General features: G+C 42.9%; 1 long non-coding RNA gene across 1 annotated transcript in view; it reads left to right on the top strand.

Annotated features, from left to right (window-relative positions):
- Positions 1 to 12,641, top strand: part of LOC144238166 (uncharacterized) — a 52,248-nt gene that overhangs the window by 33,863 nt on the left and 5,744 nt on the right. Inside the window, exon 2 of the long non-coding RNA XR_013337032.1 lies at positions 6,355 to 6,509. This is a non-coding gene — a long non-coding RNA (uncharacterized LOC144238166). The remainder of the gene's footprint in view (positions 1 to 6,354; positions 6,510 to 12,641) is intronic.

Genomic DNA, 12,641 nt, shown 5'->3' on the forward strand with positions numbered 1-12,641 from the left:
AGCTTATTGCCACACTGCGCCATGGCCCTTTTTCTTAGGATTCTTTTTCAACAAATGTTTATCTTAAAAAGTAACCAAAGCTCATCGTTAACGAGTGGTGGTGGCTTTGTGTGTTCTGGAACAGGAAAAGCAATGGACGGATTCTAGGGCCATATTACGGGGAAGGGACAACTTTCAGTTGCCCCGACATAGCCCACAGAGCAACCTCTGCATGGACCCACAGTGAGAGATGTCTCAATGGACTGTCTTGGAATTCGAGTACTTTCTCGGTACCGCCTTCAGCTCCCTGGCACAGTTCCCTAAACACCCCGTGTGCAAAATGAGTACATAAACGGTAGGCAGGCAGATACAGAAATCTTTTCTTTCCCACTCTCTCTTGCCCCCTACTCTCTGAGCTCCCCGGGCCCGGCCCCAGGCAGACTGGGGAAGCGGATCCGGGTGTCTTTGGTGCCCTTTGTCTGCCAGCTGTTCCTTTCTCCCAAGGCCCCGTGGGTCCTCCTACCCAAGTCATTTCGCTCTCGAATCCCAGAAAAGCCTGCTCTTCCCAGGTAGCAGCCCATGCCCGAGACCTCTCGTGAGCAGCTCGGCGTCCCCGTTATGTGTGCCGGTTCCCGCGCTCTACATCAGCTCTACAGAGTCAGGGGCAGGCCACCTAGGGGACGAGGGTCACAGAGAAGAGGGCCTTCAAAGTCTTGCCTCAACTAGGCTGTTGTGCTCTGCACCGTCTGTCACCATATGTGAGCACTGAGCCCACCGGCGTCGAGCGATACCTCCCCACCTCCCGAGCCCTTTCCCCCTCTCTGAGGATACTTTTGTGTGATCCTGGGGTAGTTTGGTTTTCAAGGGCGGATAAGCCACAGGAACAAAACAGCTCCTTCTTAGATTGCTGTTCCTCCTCCTGATTGACACATTGAGCAAAGTACAAGCCTCTACCAGGGCATCTCCTGGCGCGTGGGTTGCTCTGTCCGGTCCTGGCTCACGGGAAATGAAGGGAACACACTATTTTGTTTCGGTTACAGAGGATCAACATTAAAGATTAACTCTTTTCCTTGTTTATCAAACACATGGTCATCACGTACTTCCCGAACACAAAAAGGTTCTGACAACGACCTCCTTAGTAGATTGGTTTGCTTTCTGTTTACTCCATCAGCCAAAGTCTTCAAGAGAAACTTGAAGACCTGTAAATGGTTCAGTTACAGAAGCAAACTATGCTCAAATATAAAGTTGGGCAACCTTTTTTAAAGGTTTTATTTATTTTTGAAAGAGAGAGAGAGAGCACGCTCAAGGAGTGGTGGAGGGGCCAGAGGAGAGAGGGACAGAGGATATGAAATGGGCTCTGTGCTGACAGCATTGAGGCCAATATGGGGCTTGAACTCACAAACCCTGAGACCGTGACCTGAGCCGAAGTTGGACGCTCAGCCAGCCCAGCAACCCAGGCGCCCCAAAGTTAGGCAACTTTTAAACAACCATCATCAGGTCTTTCCAGGTTTCATTTAAAGGCAAACACAACGTGGGGCGCCTGGTGGCTCAGTCGGTTAGGCGTCCGACTTTAGCTCAGGTCACGTTCTCACAGTTCGTGGGTTCGAGCCCTGCATCGGGTTCTGTGCTGACAGCTCGGAGCCTGGAGCCTGCTTCGGATTCTGTGTCTCCCTCTCTCTCTGCCCCTCCCTCGCTCATGCTCTGTCTCTTTCTCTCTCTCTCAAAAATGAATAAGCATGAAAAAAAAAATGACGGCAAACACAACTTGTGCACCAGGTGTGAACATAAAACAGTACGATTATCATCTTCTAAAAATAAACTTGGGACAGTTTGGGTGTGCTCATCCACGGACATAAAATCTGGCAGTTAGCACAGCCACCTTCAGAGTCTGTGCCCTTGTTCTTTTGGGATGGCCAACAGCTACTTGTCTTTTGCGACTAAAACTAGACCGCACCCCCTCCGTCCGGAAGCTGGCCTTCACCCCAAGCGTGGGTTTGATGCCACTCTTCTGGGCATCCCAAACATCCTGTGCTTACATCTGTCAAAGCACTTACCACACCGGATTGTCTGTCTCCCTTACCTGGCTGAGTGCTTTCTGAAGGCGTCTTGTTTGACACCTTGCTCAGTAAATGTTCGTTGACTGAAAATATCCCTGCATCACAGTTTGGGACTGTCTTCAACAATAGCTAATCTTTCTTCTTTTAATGGAGAATGTGCTTTTTGGAAAACATGTTATTCAGAAATATGTTAAGCAAATAAGGTATAAGCCAAACCCAATAATGCTGTCTTTTGTTTTGTTTTGTTTTGTTTTAATGAGCTGTGATCACAATGTATTGACTGCTTTTCACCTGCAAATCATGAACTGGGCCTGAAAATGATTCCAAAGAAGGAATCACAAAAGGTTTGGAGCAATTGCAGCTTCCCAGGACAATAGCTTTGAAATCTACATTCATTCAGATGTGGAAGGTCCAATACGCAGTTAGAGAAACATCAAACAAATAAGTATTTGTGTTGAAAATTACCGAACACCTGCTCTAGGGAGCAGAGCATACCATTTAGAGGTTACAAGCATTTCTCTGGAGCTGGACTACTTGGGTTCAAATCCTGGCTCTATGACACACTTAGCTGTAAAGGCTTCAACAAGTTACTCAACCTGCCTGTACATCAGTTTCCTCATTTGTTAAATGGGGATAAATAGTAATCTCCGACATAGAGTCACTGTGAGGAGTGACTGAGTTAATCCCATAAAGTGCTTAGAATATATGGCCAACTGCCACTGTGGGAGAAACGTCTGATACAGGGAGGAGTCTGGTAGCAATAAGCACCTCAGTGCACATCTAGAAACATCCAATCCACACAACTCAGAACACCGTGTCCCGAGAAGATGAGTGTCAGTAAACCAGATGCTGGATATTGAGAACAGAAGGACCTGAGACTAGAGATAACATTCTTCTACTAAAATACTTGCTTTGTTTTGTTTTGTTTTGTTTTGTTTTGTTTTACAAAACAAAGGAACGGTATGTGGTGTTAATGACTGTGAAAGTATTCAGTTCCTCACTTCACTTTGAATAGAAACCAGTCTGGACAGAGAATCCATGAACTTCTTATAATCAATATGTCTCTCTTAAAAAAATTTTGGTTCCAATTTCAAAAATTAAGACATAATGGCTCTCTGATCCTCAAAGAATTGAATAGTCTAGACGGATTTGCCATTTGGCCAAGATGATTTAGAGCTCTACTGTGGATTCAAATTGCATCAAAATGTAAGAATAGTAATATCGGGTGATGATATAATTTACGTTTGGGGAGTCTGTTGCTTTGTTACTGTATCGTTTCTTTTACTGTGCAGAAAATCGTTCTTTTAATGAAAATATCGGTTGCCTTTTTTAAACTAGAGTTTCCCCTCTCTCGGAAATAGTCATGAAGATGACAATTTGTGTTGCAATCAGTTATTTTGCATGATTCATGAAGAAGTGCTTTAAAAATAACTTTGTAATAAAGAGAGAACACTGTTTCTTCACGATTGTGATTCATCAAAATTATTTTTGAACATTTGGCAACTCCTGCTTCTGAAAACTTTTAAGAAGTACTTTAAAGCCCCTGCTTTATGGATTCTGCAAAAGCTTCACGCAGTGCAAAGGGGCTTGCGGGATGAGACGCTGTGGCTTATCTGTGTGTACTTGGCCTCTACTTATCTTTCCAGTCTCTTTTCTGAGAAGTTCAAAGAAGAAGTCAAGGGATTATTTGGGGAGGGGGCAAATAAAGTAATCGCAGGGAGAAACAGCATGAGCCTGCGACCCTTCCAAGATGCTGGCTTCTACGATCAGTGCCCAAGGGGCAAGCAGGGGTGGGGTGTGTATTGAAGGGTTATGCTCTTACAAAAGAAGGAGATGGACTTACCATGCCATTCCTTTTTTTTTTTTCCATTCCACTCCAGTTAACACAGTCATTTCTTTTCTTTTCTTTTCTTTTCTTTTCTTTTCTTTTCTTTAACATTTATTGTTGAGAGGCAGATCGAGCACAAGTAGGGGAGGGGCAGAGAGGGAGACACAGAATCCGAAGCAGGCTCCAGGCTCTGAGCTATCAAGCTCAGAGACCAACGCGGGGCTCGAACTCACGGACCAAACCGTGAGATCATGACCTGAGCTGAAGTCGGACGCTCAACCGACTGAGCCACTCAGGCGCCCATCGAGGCCATTTCTTAAGAAATGTGACGGAGGCACCGACCTGTTTTTGGAGGAAAGGGAGAGAGAATATGGCCCTGGTGACTGGAGCTACGTGCTGTATGTGGCATGTGTCCAGGTTTGCTTAGCCGAACTGAATTTCCTGCTTAACGTTTGCAATCGCTATTTCGGGAATGGGCGAGATACCATTCCGAATTGTACAGAACGAACACACAGCTGTCGTCTTCATCTCCCCCAACAGGCTATTAACAGTGTGTCCTAAAGTGAAGCGCTTTATTCTGCTTACATGGATTGTGCATAGGGAGGTCATAAAGTATTCTTGGTACCGGGAAGGGAGTGTGGCCTCTGAGCACGCGTCTGGTTAACACCCTCTCCGGACACGAGTAATGATGCCTGGGCTTTCCAGCCTCACCTGGGACTTCCTAAGGGTTCTGAAAATGACATCTTCACCGACTACAGCTATTATAATCCCCGTTGTCCTTCTAACTTCAAGATCTTTTGCCAAAGTCCGTTTACCTTCAGTGGTGATTTGAATTCCGGTGTTCTTTCACGGGGTCTCGGGACGTCCTGACTCCCTACCCTTGCGGTCCCCTTGCCTCCCTGCCTGCTTTCTCATGGGCCACCTAGACCCAGGCACTGAAAGTCAGGATGCTATGTCGGGGCAGCCTAGGTCTTTTCTGTGTTGAACATTCCCACCTAACTCTCCCCTCCCCGGGCCATGGTCCCACTTTCTGATCACCATCTCTCCTCCCGATCCCTCAAACTTAAAGTATCCATGAAGGGTGCTTTGTTCCCCCAATGTCCCAATTCAGTCCTTTCAAGGGCTGCAATAAAGGAAAATCAGGCTTCATGGTGGGGAATATATTCTCTGGGAGAAGAGCTTTGTGATACCTCACCACATTATATGGGTAACTTTTTCTTGCTCTCTCTACTTAATAACGGTGGCAAAGGGATGTATGCCTTCTGTTTCACGCTACAGTAACAGTCTTAATGAATAGTAAGATATAATGCGTCTTAAGCTGTTAACACAAATGTCAAAATGAGGTGGGGAAGCAATAAGTTTACTTTGGCCTCGCAAGCATTTATTTGGCACCTATTATTTGGAAAGCACAGTGCTAGATGATATAGGATAGAAAGATACATACAGTCTATAAGTTATGAGCCTTCCATAACCTGACAGTCCCTGGTGGGGGGGGGGGGCGTGGATAAATGCACACATACACACCTACATAATATTCACGTAAGACACATTATGAGATGCGCTACTACATAGTATGGGAGAAGAAGACATTAATGTAAACTAGAGAGCATTTAAGAAGCCATAACTACAAGTAGAAATGATTCTATGAGTCCTCAGCCCCTTGGGCCCTTACTCTTCTCTCATCCCCTTTTCTTTTTAATTATTTTTTTTTTTTGAGAGAAGAAGAGAGAGAGTGAGAAGGGGAGGGGCAGAAGGAGAGAGAATCTTAAGCAGGCTCCATGCCCAGTGCAGAGCCCAATGCAGGGCTCAGCACGGGGCACGGGGCTCAATCTCACGACCATGAGATCATGACCTGAGCTGAAATCAAGAATTGGATGCTTAACTGACTAAGCCACCCAGAGCCCCTTTCATCCCATTTTCTGAATAACCACCCCTTCATCCTTTTTTTCTTAAACAGATTAAGTGGTTAGGCCCACTCATTCTTAATTTTTTTTCTTTTTCCTTTATTTGGAAATCTTTCGGTCCCTTTTCTCTTTATTAGGAAATCTTTCAGTCCTAAAAAAGGTATGTAAAACATTACAATAAATACCCAAGTGCCCGCTACTCAGCTTAAGAAATCAAACATTACAGATACAGTCGGAGCCCACACCCTAGAATTCTCTTTTCCTGACACCCTCTGCTTTTGCCTAGCAGCTTTCAAAGATGACCCTCATCGATCCCCATCTTCTGGTATTCCTGCCCTCCCCTCGAGTGTGGACTGGACCTGGTGACTTGGTTCTAAAACCTAGAATGTGACAAAGGTGATGGGATGTCATTTCTGTACTTAGGTCACAAAAAGTCCTGCCTTCCATCCTGCGGGCACTCTCTCTTGCCCTCTCGCTCGCTCCTAGAAAGCCTGCTGCCACGTGATGAGATGTTTGTCAGGAGACCCGTGTGGCAGAAACTCGAGGAGACCTCTAGCCAACAGTTTATAAGGAACTGAATCTTTAGTCCAACAGCCTGTAAGAAACTGAATCCTCCAAAGAACCACGTGAACGAACTTGGAAGCAGATGCTCTTGGTAGAGCCTTCAGATGAGACTGCAACCTTGGCCAACACTTGACTGAGGCCCTTGTGAGAGACCTTGAAGCAGAAGCCGCAGCTAAGGTATGCCTGGATTCCAGAAAATGCATGTTTTAAGCAGCTATGTTTGGGGGTAATTGGTTGTACCACATGAAAACGAATACACCTTCTAAGGGGTAACCACTATCCTAAATGTGCCACCATTCATATACATGGTTTTACATATATGCTACATTTATATGCATTCATCCCCATGCATGCCTATCTAAATACACACACACATACATAATACTATATATTAGATACATATATGATGCATATATGTGTGCACACACATACATAAGTTATCAAAGGAGACCCCAGGATATATTGGGGTTTCCTTTGATAATTGTGCTTTCTACAGCAGTATGTGTCTAAAAGTTTAATGCGCATAGGAATTACCTGGGAACCTTGTTAAAATGTGATGGTGGAGGTCCAGGGATGGCCCGAGATTCTCTATTTCTACAAAGCTTTCAAGTGTCGCCGATGCCGTTGATGCATGGACCACATATTTAGTGAGAAGATTCCAGAGGCGAGATGTGCATCTCTCTCTTTAGGAACATTGTTTTAACCTGACATTTTAATTTATATTGGCTACCAAGAAAAGAATTCAAAATAGGCCTACCCAGTGATGGAAAGCAATGGCTTTCAAAGATGGTAAGGGGGGCCAAAACAAATCGTGTAGGGAAACATTTCACTCATTCGTATATACCTAACAAGAAATCTGTCCACAAGCAAGTTTATTCATTTAAAACAAACTTTTATTTCTAACTTGAATGAATGCTGGCAAATATATATGCGTGGAATTTAGGATAAAAGTCAGATGTTGGTAGATCTCACTTTTTGGGAGATGAAATTTGGAATAAATATCATAGTTGATAAAATTTTCCTGGGTTTCTAAAAAACAAACAAAAAATAACCCCTAAAAATAGTGAAGAACAGATTTTCCTTCTTCTCCATTCTTTTCCTTCTGTTCCTCCCAGCTACAGAGCAAAACAGGAGAAAATTAACAATTATACATTAACCTGCACCAGTGACTTTTTAAATCTAAAAAAATAGTCTTATGTATGTACATACTATATCTCAATAATATATTTTCTCCTTAAAAAATTGGAATCCTGTGTGTCTGATGGCTTCGATCACTTGATTGCTTCAGCCTTGGCTCTGTCGCCCAACACCTTAAATTCTTGCCTCTTCCACCCTCCCTCTCTCTCCTTCCCTCCTTCTCTACTTCTCTCCTCTCTTTCTTTTCTTTTTCTTTCTTTCTTTTTTTTAGAAAGGCCATTCTGGGATTTAAATAAAGCTTTTTATAAGACTGTGCACAATTTCCACTTCTGACCATGTAACAGGGCCTGGATTTACCCTCTCACTTCAAACAACTAAAAAACAGGACAGAATATATACACTCTACCTGACTTGGTTTCCTGAACCCTCAGATTGGTGTCCTCAACTCCGGGAGTCTGCCAGGCTCTACCTCAGCTCTCCTTCCCCATGACCTATCCTGAAAACTTCCTGAAGTCAGTAAATTGGGCTAAATCTTCCAACTTAAGACACTGGAAAAAGAAGGACCAAATCACCCCAAAGCAAGTCAGGAGGAAATGGTAAAGATCAGAGTGGAAATTAATGGGAGACAGAAGAGAAAAATAATAGGAAAAAAAACAATGACACCAAAAGCTGTTCTTTTGTCAACAACATTGACAAACCTTTTGTTAGATTGACCAAGAAAAACATACAGAAGACTCAAATTTCTAGAATCAAAAATGAACTTACATAAACATAAAGGAATTCTGTGGACAGTTATATGCCAACCAATTAGACAGATGAAATGGACACATTCCTAGAGAAATGCAAACTATTGAAAGTGAGTCAAGAAGAAAAAAAATAATATGAATAGACCTGTACTAAGTGAGAGACTGATTAGTAACTTTTTAAAACACCAGCCCACAAAGGAAATACCCCAGGTTCTGATGGTTTATCACTAAATTATAACATTTAAAGAGCTAATACTAACCCTTCACAAACTCTTCCAAACATGGAAGAGGATGGAACCCTTCCCAATTCATTCTATGAGACCTGATATTACCCTGATTATCCTAATACCAAAACGGAAGATATCCCAATAAAACTACAGATCATTGTCTGTTATGAATATGGGTGCAAAAACCCTCAGCAAAATACTAGCAAATGAATCTAATGACATATTAAAAGAATTATGCACTGTGAAAACTGGGATTTATCCTAGGAATATAAGATTGGTTTAGCATCTGAAAACTCAATGAATGTAATAGCAGCCGAATAAAAAACAAAATCACACGATCATCTCAGCAAATGCAAAAAAGCATCTGACAAAACTCAACACCCTTTCATGGTAAAAGCTCTCAACAAACTAGGAATGGAAGGAAAGTTCCTCAACCTAACAAAGGACATCTACAAAAGACCCACAGCTAACATCTTACTTAGTGGCAAAAGAATAGATGCTTTGCCCTTAAGATTAGGAACAAAACAAAAATGTCTGCAGCTCAACATTTTACTGGGGGACTAGCCAAGGGTACTTAGGGAAGAAAAGGAAATAAGAGGCATCTAGATTGGAAAGGAAAAAAGTGAAATGATCTCTTCATGTAGACGATATGATCTTTTATTAATTTTTTAATGTTTTATTTATTTTTTGAGAGAGAGATAGAGATAGCATGAGCAGGGGAGGATCAGAGAGAGAGGGAGACACAGAATCCGAAGCAGGCTCCCGGCTCTGAGCTAGCTGTCAGCACAGGGCCCAACGCGGGGCTCGAACCCATGCACCATGAGATCACGACCTGAGCCGAATTCGGACGCTTAACCGACTGAGCCACCCAGGCACTCCTTAAATTTTTTTAATGTTTATTTATTTTTGAGAGAGACAGAGTATGAGCTGGGGGAGGGGCAGAGAGACAGACACACAGAATCTGAAACAGGCTCCAGGCTCTGAGCTGTCAGCACAGAGCCTGACGCAGCACTCGAACTCAGGACCGTGAGGTCATGACCTGAGCCGAAGTCAGACGCTTAACCCACTGAGCCACCCAGGTGCCCCAACATGATCATGTATGTAGAAAATCTTAAGGAATACACACACACACACACACAACCATTACAGCTAATAAAAAAGTTCAGCAAGGTTACAGGATACAAGATCGATATACAATAATCAACTGTATGTTTATACATTTACAATGAACGACCCCAAAATGAGATTAAGAAAACAATCTCATTTACAATGGGATCAAAAAGAATAAATTAATAAGGAGGAAGTTAAGAAAAGGAGCACAATGCTTTATACTCCGAAAACGTCAAGATACTGTTGAAAGAAGCAAACAATCTAAATAAGTGGGCACACATCCCATGCCCGTGGCTGGGAGATTTAATATGGTGAAAATGGCAGCACTTCCCAGACTGACCTATAGATGTAATGCAGTTCCTATAAGAGCCTCAGCTGGCTTGTCTTTAGAAATTGGTGAGCTGATTCTACAATTCCTGTGGAATTATGGATGACCCAGAAGAGCCAAAACAAATCTTGAGAAAGAAGAACAAAGTAAGAGGATTCACACTTCCCGATTTCATAATTTACTACAAAGCAGTGGCAATCAAGACAGTGTGGTATTGGCATGGGGACAGACCTACAAATCAATGGAATAAAGTGGAGATTCCAGAAATAAACCCATGTGTCTATAGTCAACTGATTTTTGACAAGAGTGCCAAGATTGTTGAATGGTGGAAGAATAGTCTTTTCAAAAATAGCGCTGAGACAGCCAGATAACCACATGTAGAAGGATGAATTTGACCACGCCCCACACCATATGCAGTCATCAACTCAAAATGGATGTTAAAACCTAAATATAGGAGCTATAACTATAAAACTCTTATAGGAAAACATAAGGGTAAATCTTCACGACCTCAGATTTGGCAAAGAGTTTTTATTTATTACCCCAGAGGGATAAGCAACAAAGGGCAAAAATAGACACATTGGACCTTGTCAAAATTAAATACTTTTGTGCTTCATAGAAAGTACAAAGACAGCCCACAGAATGGGAGAAAGTATTTGCAAGTCCTTAGTCTTGTAAGGTAGTTGTATCTAGACTATATAAAGAATTCTTACAACTCAATAATAAAAACATAAATAACCCAATTAAAAAGGATGAAGGATAGGAAGAGATATTTCCCCAGGGAAGGCATACAAATGCCCAAAAAGCACATGAAAAGTTGCTCGGCGTCATCAGAGAAACGCAAATCAAAACCACAGTGAACTTCATACAACTTTATACCCACTAGAATGTTTATCATAAAAAAGGCAGATAATCACAAGTATTGGCAAGGATGCAGAGAAATCGCAACACTTGTACATTGTTGGTGGTTTTTTTTAAATGATGCAGCCACTTTGAGGAGCGCCTGGATGGCTCAGTCGGCTAATGTCCGACTTCGGCTCAGATCATGATCTCTCAGTTTGAGAGTTCAGGCCCCGTGTCAGGCTCTGTGCTGATGGCTCAGAGCCTGTAGCCTGCTCTGAAATCTGTGTGTCCCTCTCTCTCTGCCCCTCCCCTGCTCTCTCTCTCTCTCTCAAACATAAGTAGACATTTAAAAAAAAATTTTAGGGGGCGCCTGGGTGGCTCAGTCAGTAAGCGTCCGACTTCAGCTCAGGTCATGATCTCATGGTTCGTGGGTTCGAGCCCCGCATCAGGTTCTGTGCAGTCAGCTCAGAGCCTGGAGACTGTTTTAGATTCTGTGTCTCCCTCTCTCTCTCCCCTTCCCCCACTCATGCTCTGTCTCTCTGTTTCAAAAATAAATTTAAAAAACTATAAAAAATTTTTAAAAAATTTTAAATAAATGTTAGTTAATTAAATTAAATGATGCAGCCACTTTGAAAAACAGTCTGGTGATTCCTGAAAAGTTTAAATATAGAGTTACCATATGAGCCAGCAATTCTCTTCCAAGGTATATACCCAACAGAAAGGAAACTATATGTCCACAAAAGAACTTGCACAGAGCAGTATTACTCGTAATAACCCAAAGGTGAAACCAAACCAAATGTCCATCAACTGAAAAACGTATAAATCAAATGTGCTATGTCCATACAATGGAATATTATTTGCTCATAAAAAGGGACAAAGTATACGCCTATGCATGCTGCAACATGGATGAATCTTGAAAACACACTGAGTGAAAGAAGACAGTTACAAAAGACCACATATTATACGATCCCATTCATTTGTAATGTCCAGAATAGGGGAATCTATACAAAGAAGGTAGATTAGTGGTTGCTTAAGGCTGAACGGAAAAGGGAATAGATAGCTAGAAGGGTATGGGATTTCTTTTTGAGGTGATGCAAATGTTCTAAAATTGGTGAAAGTTGCACATTCTGTGAATATGCTAAAACTCATTGAATTGTACCCTTCAAATCTGTTTTAGTTTATTTTAGACAGCGAGAGTGCAAGCAGGGGGGAAGCAGAGAGAAAGAGAGAGAATCCCAAGCAAGCTCCACACTCAGCACAGAGCCCAACATGGGGCTCGATCCCACGCCCCTGCGGTGACAACCTGAGCCGAAATCAAGAGTCGGAGGCTCAATCAACTGAGCCACCTGGGCATCTCTGAATTGTACACCTTAAACAGGTGAATTGCACGGTATGTGAGTTATATCTCAGCAAAGTGGTTAAAAAAATAAGCTGAGGCATTCATAGGGCTCGTCTCGTTTTCTCTCTGGGGTTACTGTCCTTTGTTGCCTAACACCCAGTGTCTTGAAGATTGTTGCTTCAGAGTGTCTGGTGTTTCTTTCGGGGGGGGGGGGTTTGTTTCATGCAGGAGGGTAAATCCAAATCCTATTACTCATCTTAGCCAGAAGTAGCAGTCTCCCTCTCTTTGTAACTGGGGAAACTGAGGCCCAAAGCAGCTAACCGGCTTGCCAAAGTTCACATTAGTGAGTGACAGAGTCAGGACGATACCCGAGACTTCTTGGAACCTAATCTGAAGTCAAGACAGGATTGCTTTCTGTCTGTCCAGCTCCTGGGGCAACTTNTCCCCTAAAGGCCCAGATCGGCTCTCTGCCCACCCCTCCACCAGCAAGCATTTATTGCACACCTCACATGCGAGGCTCATTTGGGAGAAATTCCTGGGAACGGAGAGGCAGGTGCCATCATCTTTGGAAACAAGGGGCCC

The sequence above is a fragment of the Crocuta crocuta genome, unplaced genomic scaffold (genome assembly GCF_008692635.1).
Source record: "Crocuta crocuta isolate KB4526 unplaced genomic scaffold, BGI_CrCroc_1.0 scaffold1269, whole genome shotgun sequence".
NCBI lineage: Eukaryota > Metazoa > Chordata > Mammalia > Carnivora > Hyaenidae > Crocuta > Crocuta crocuta.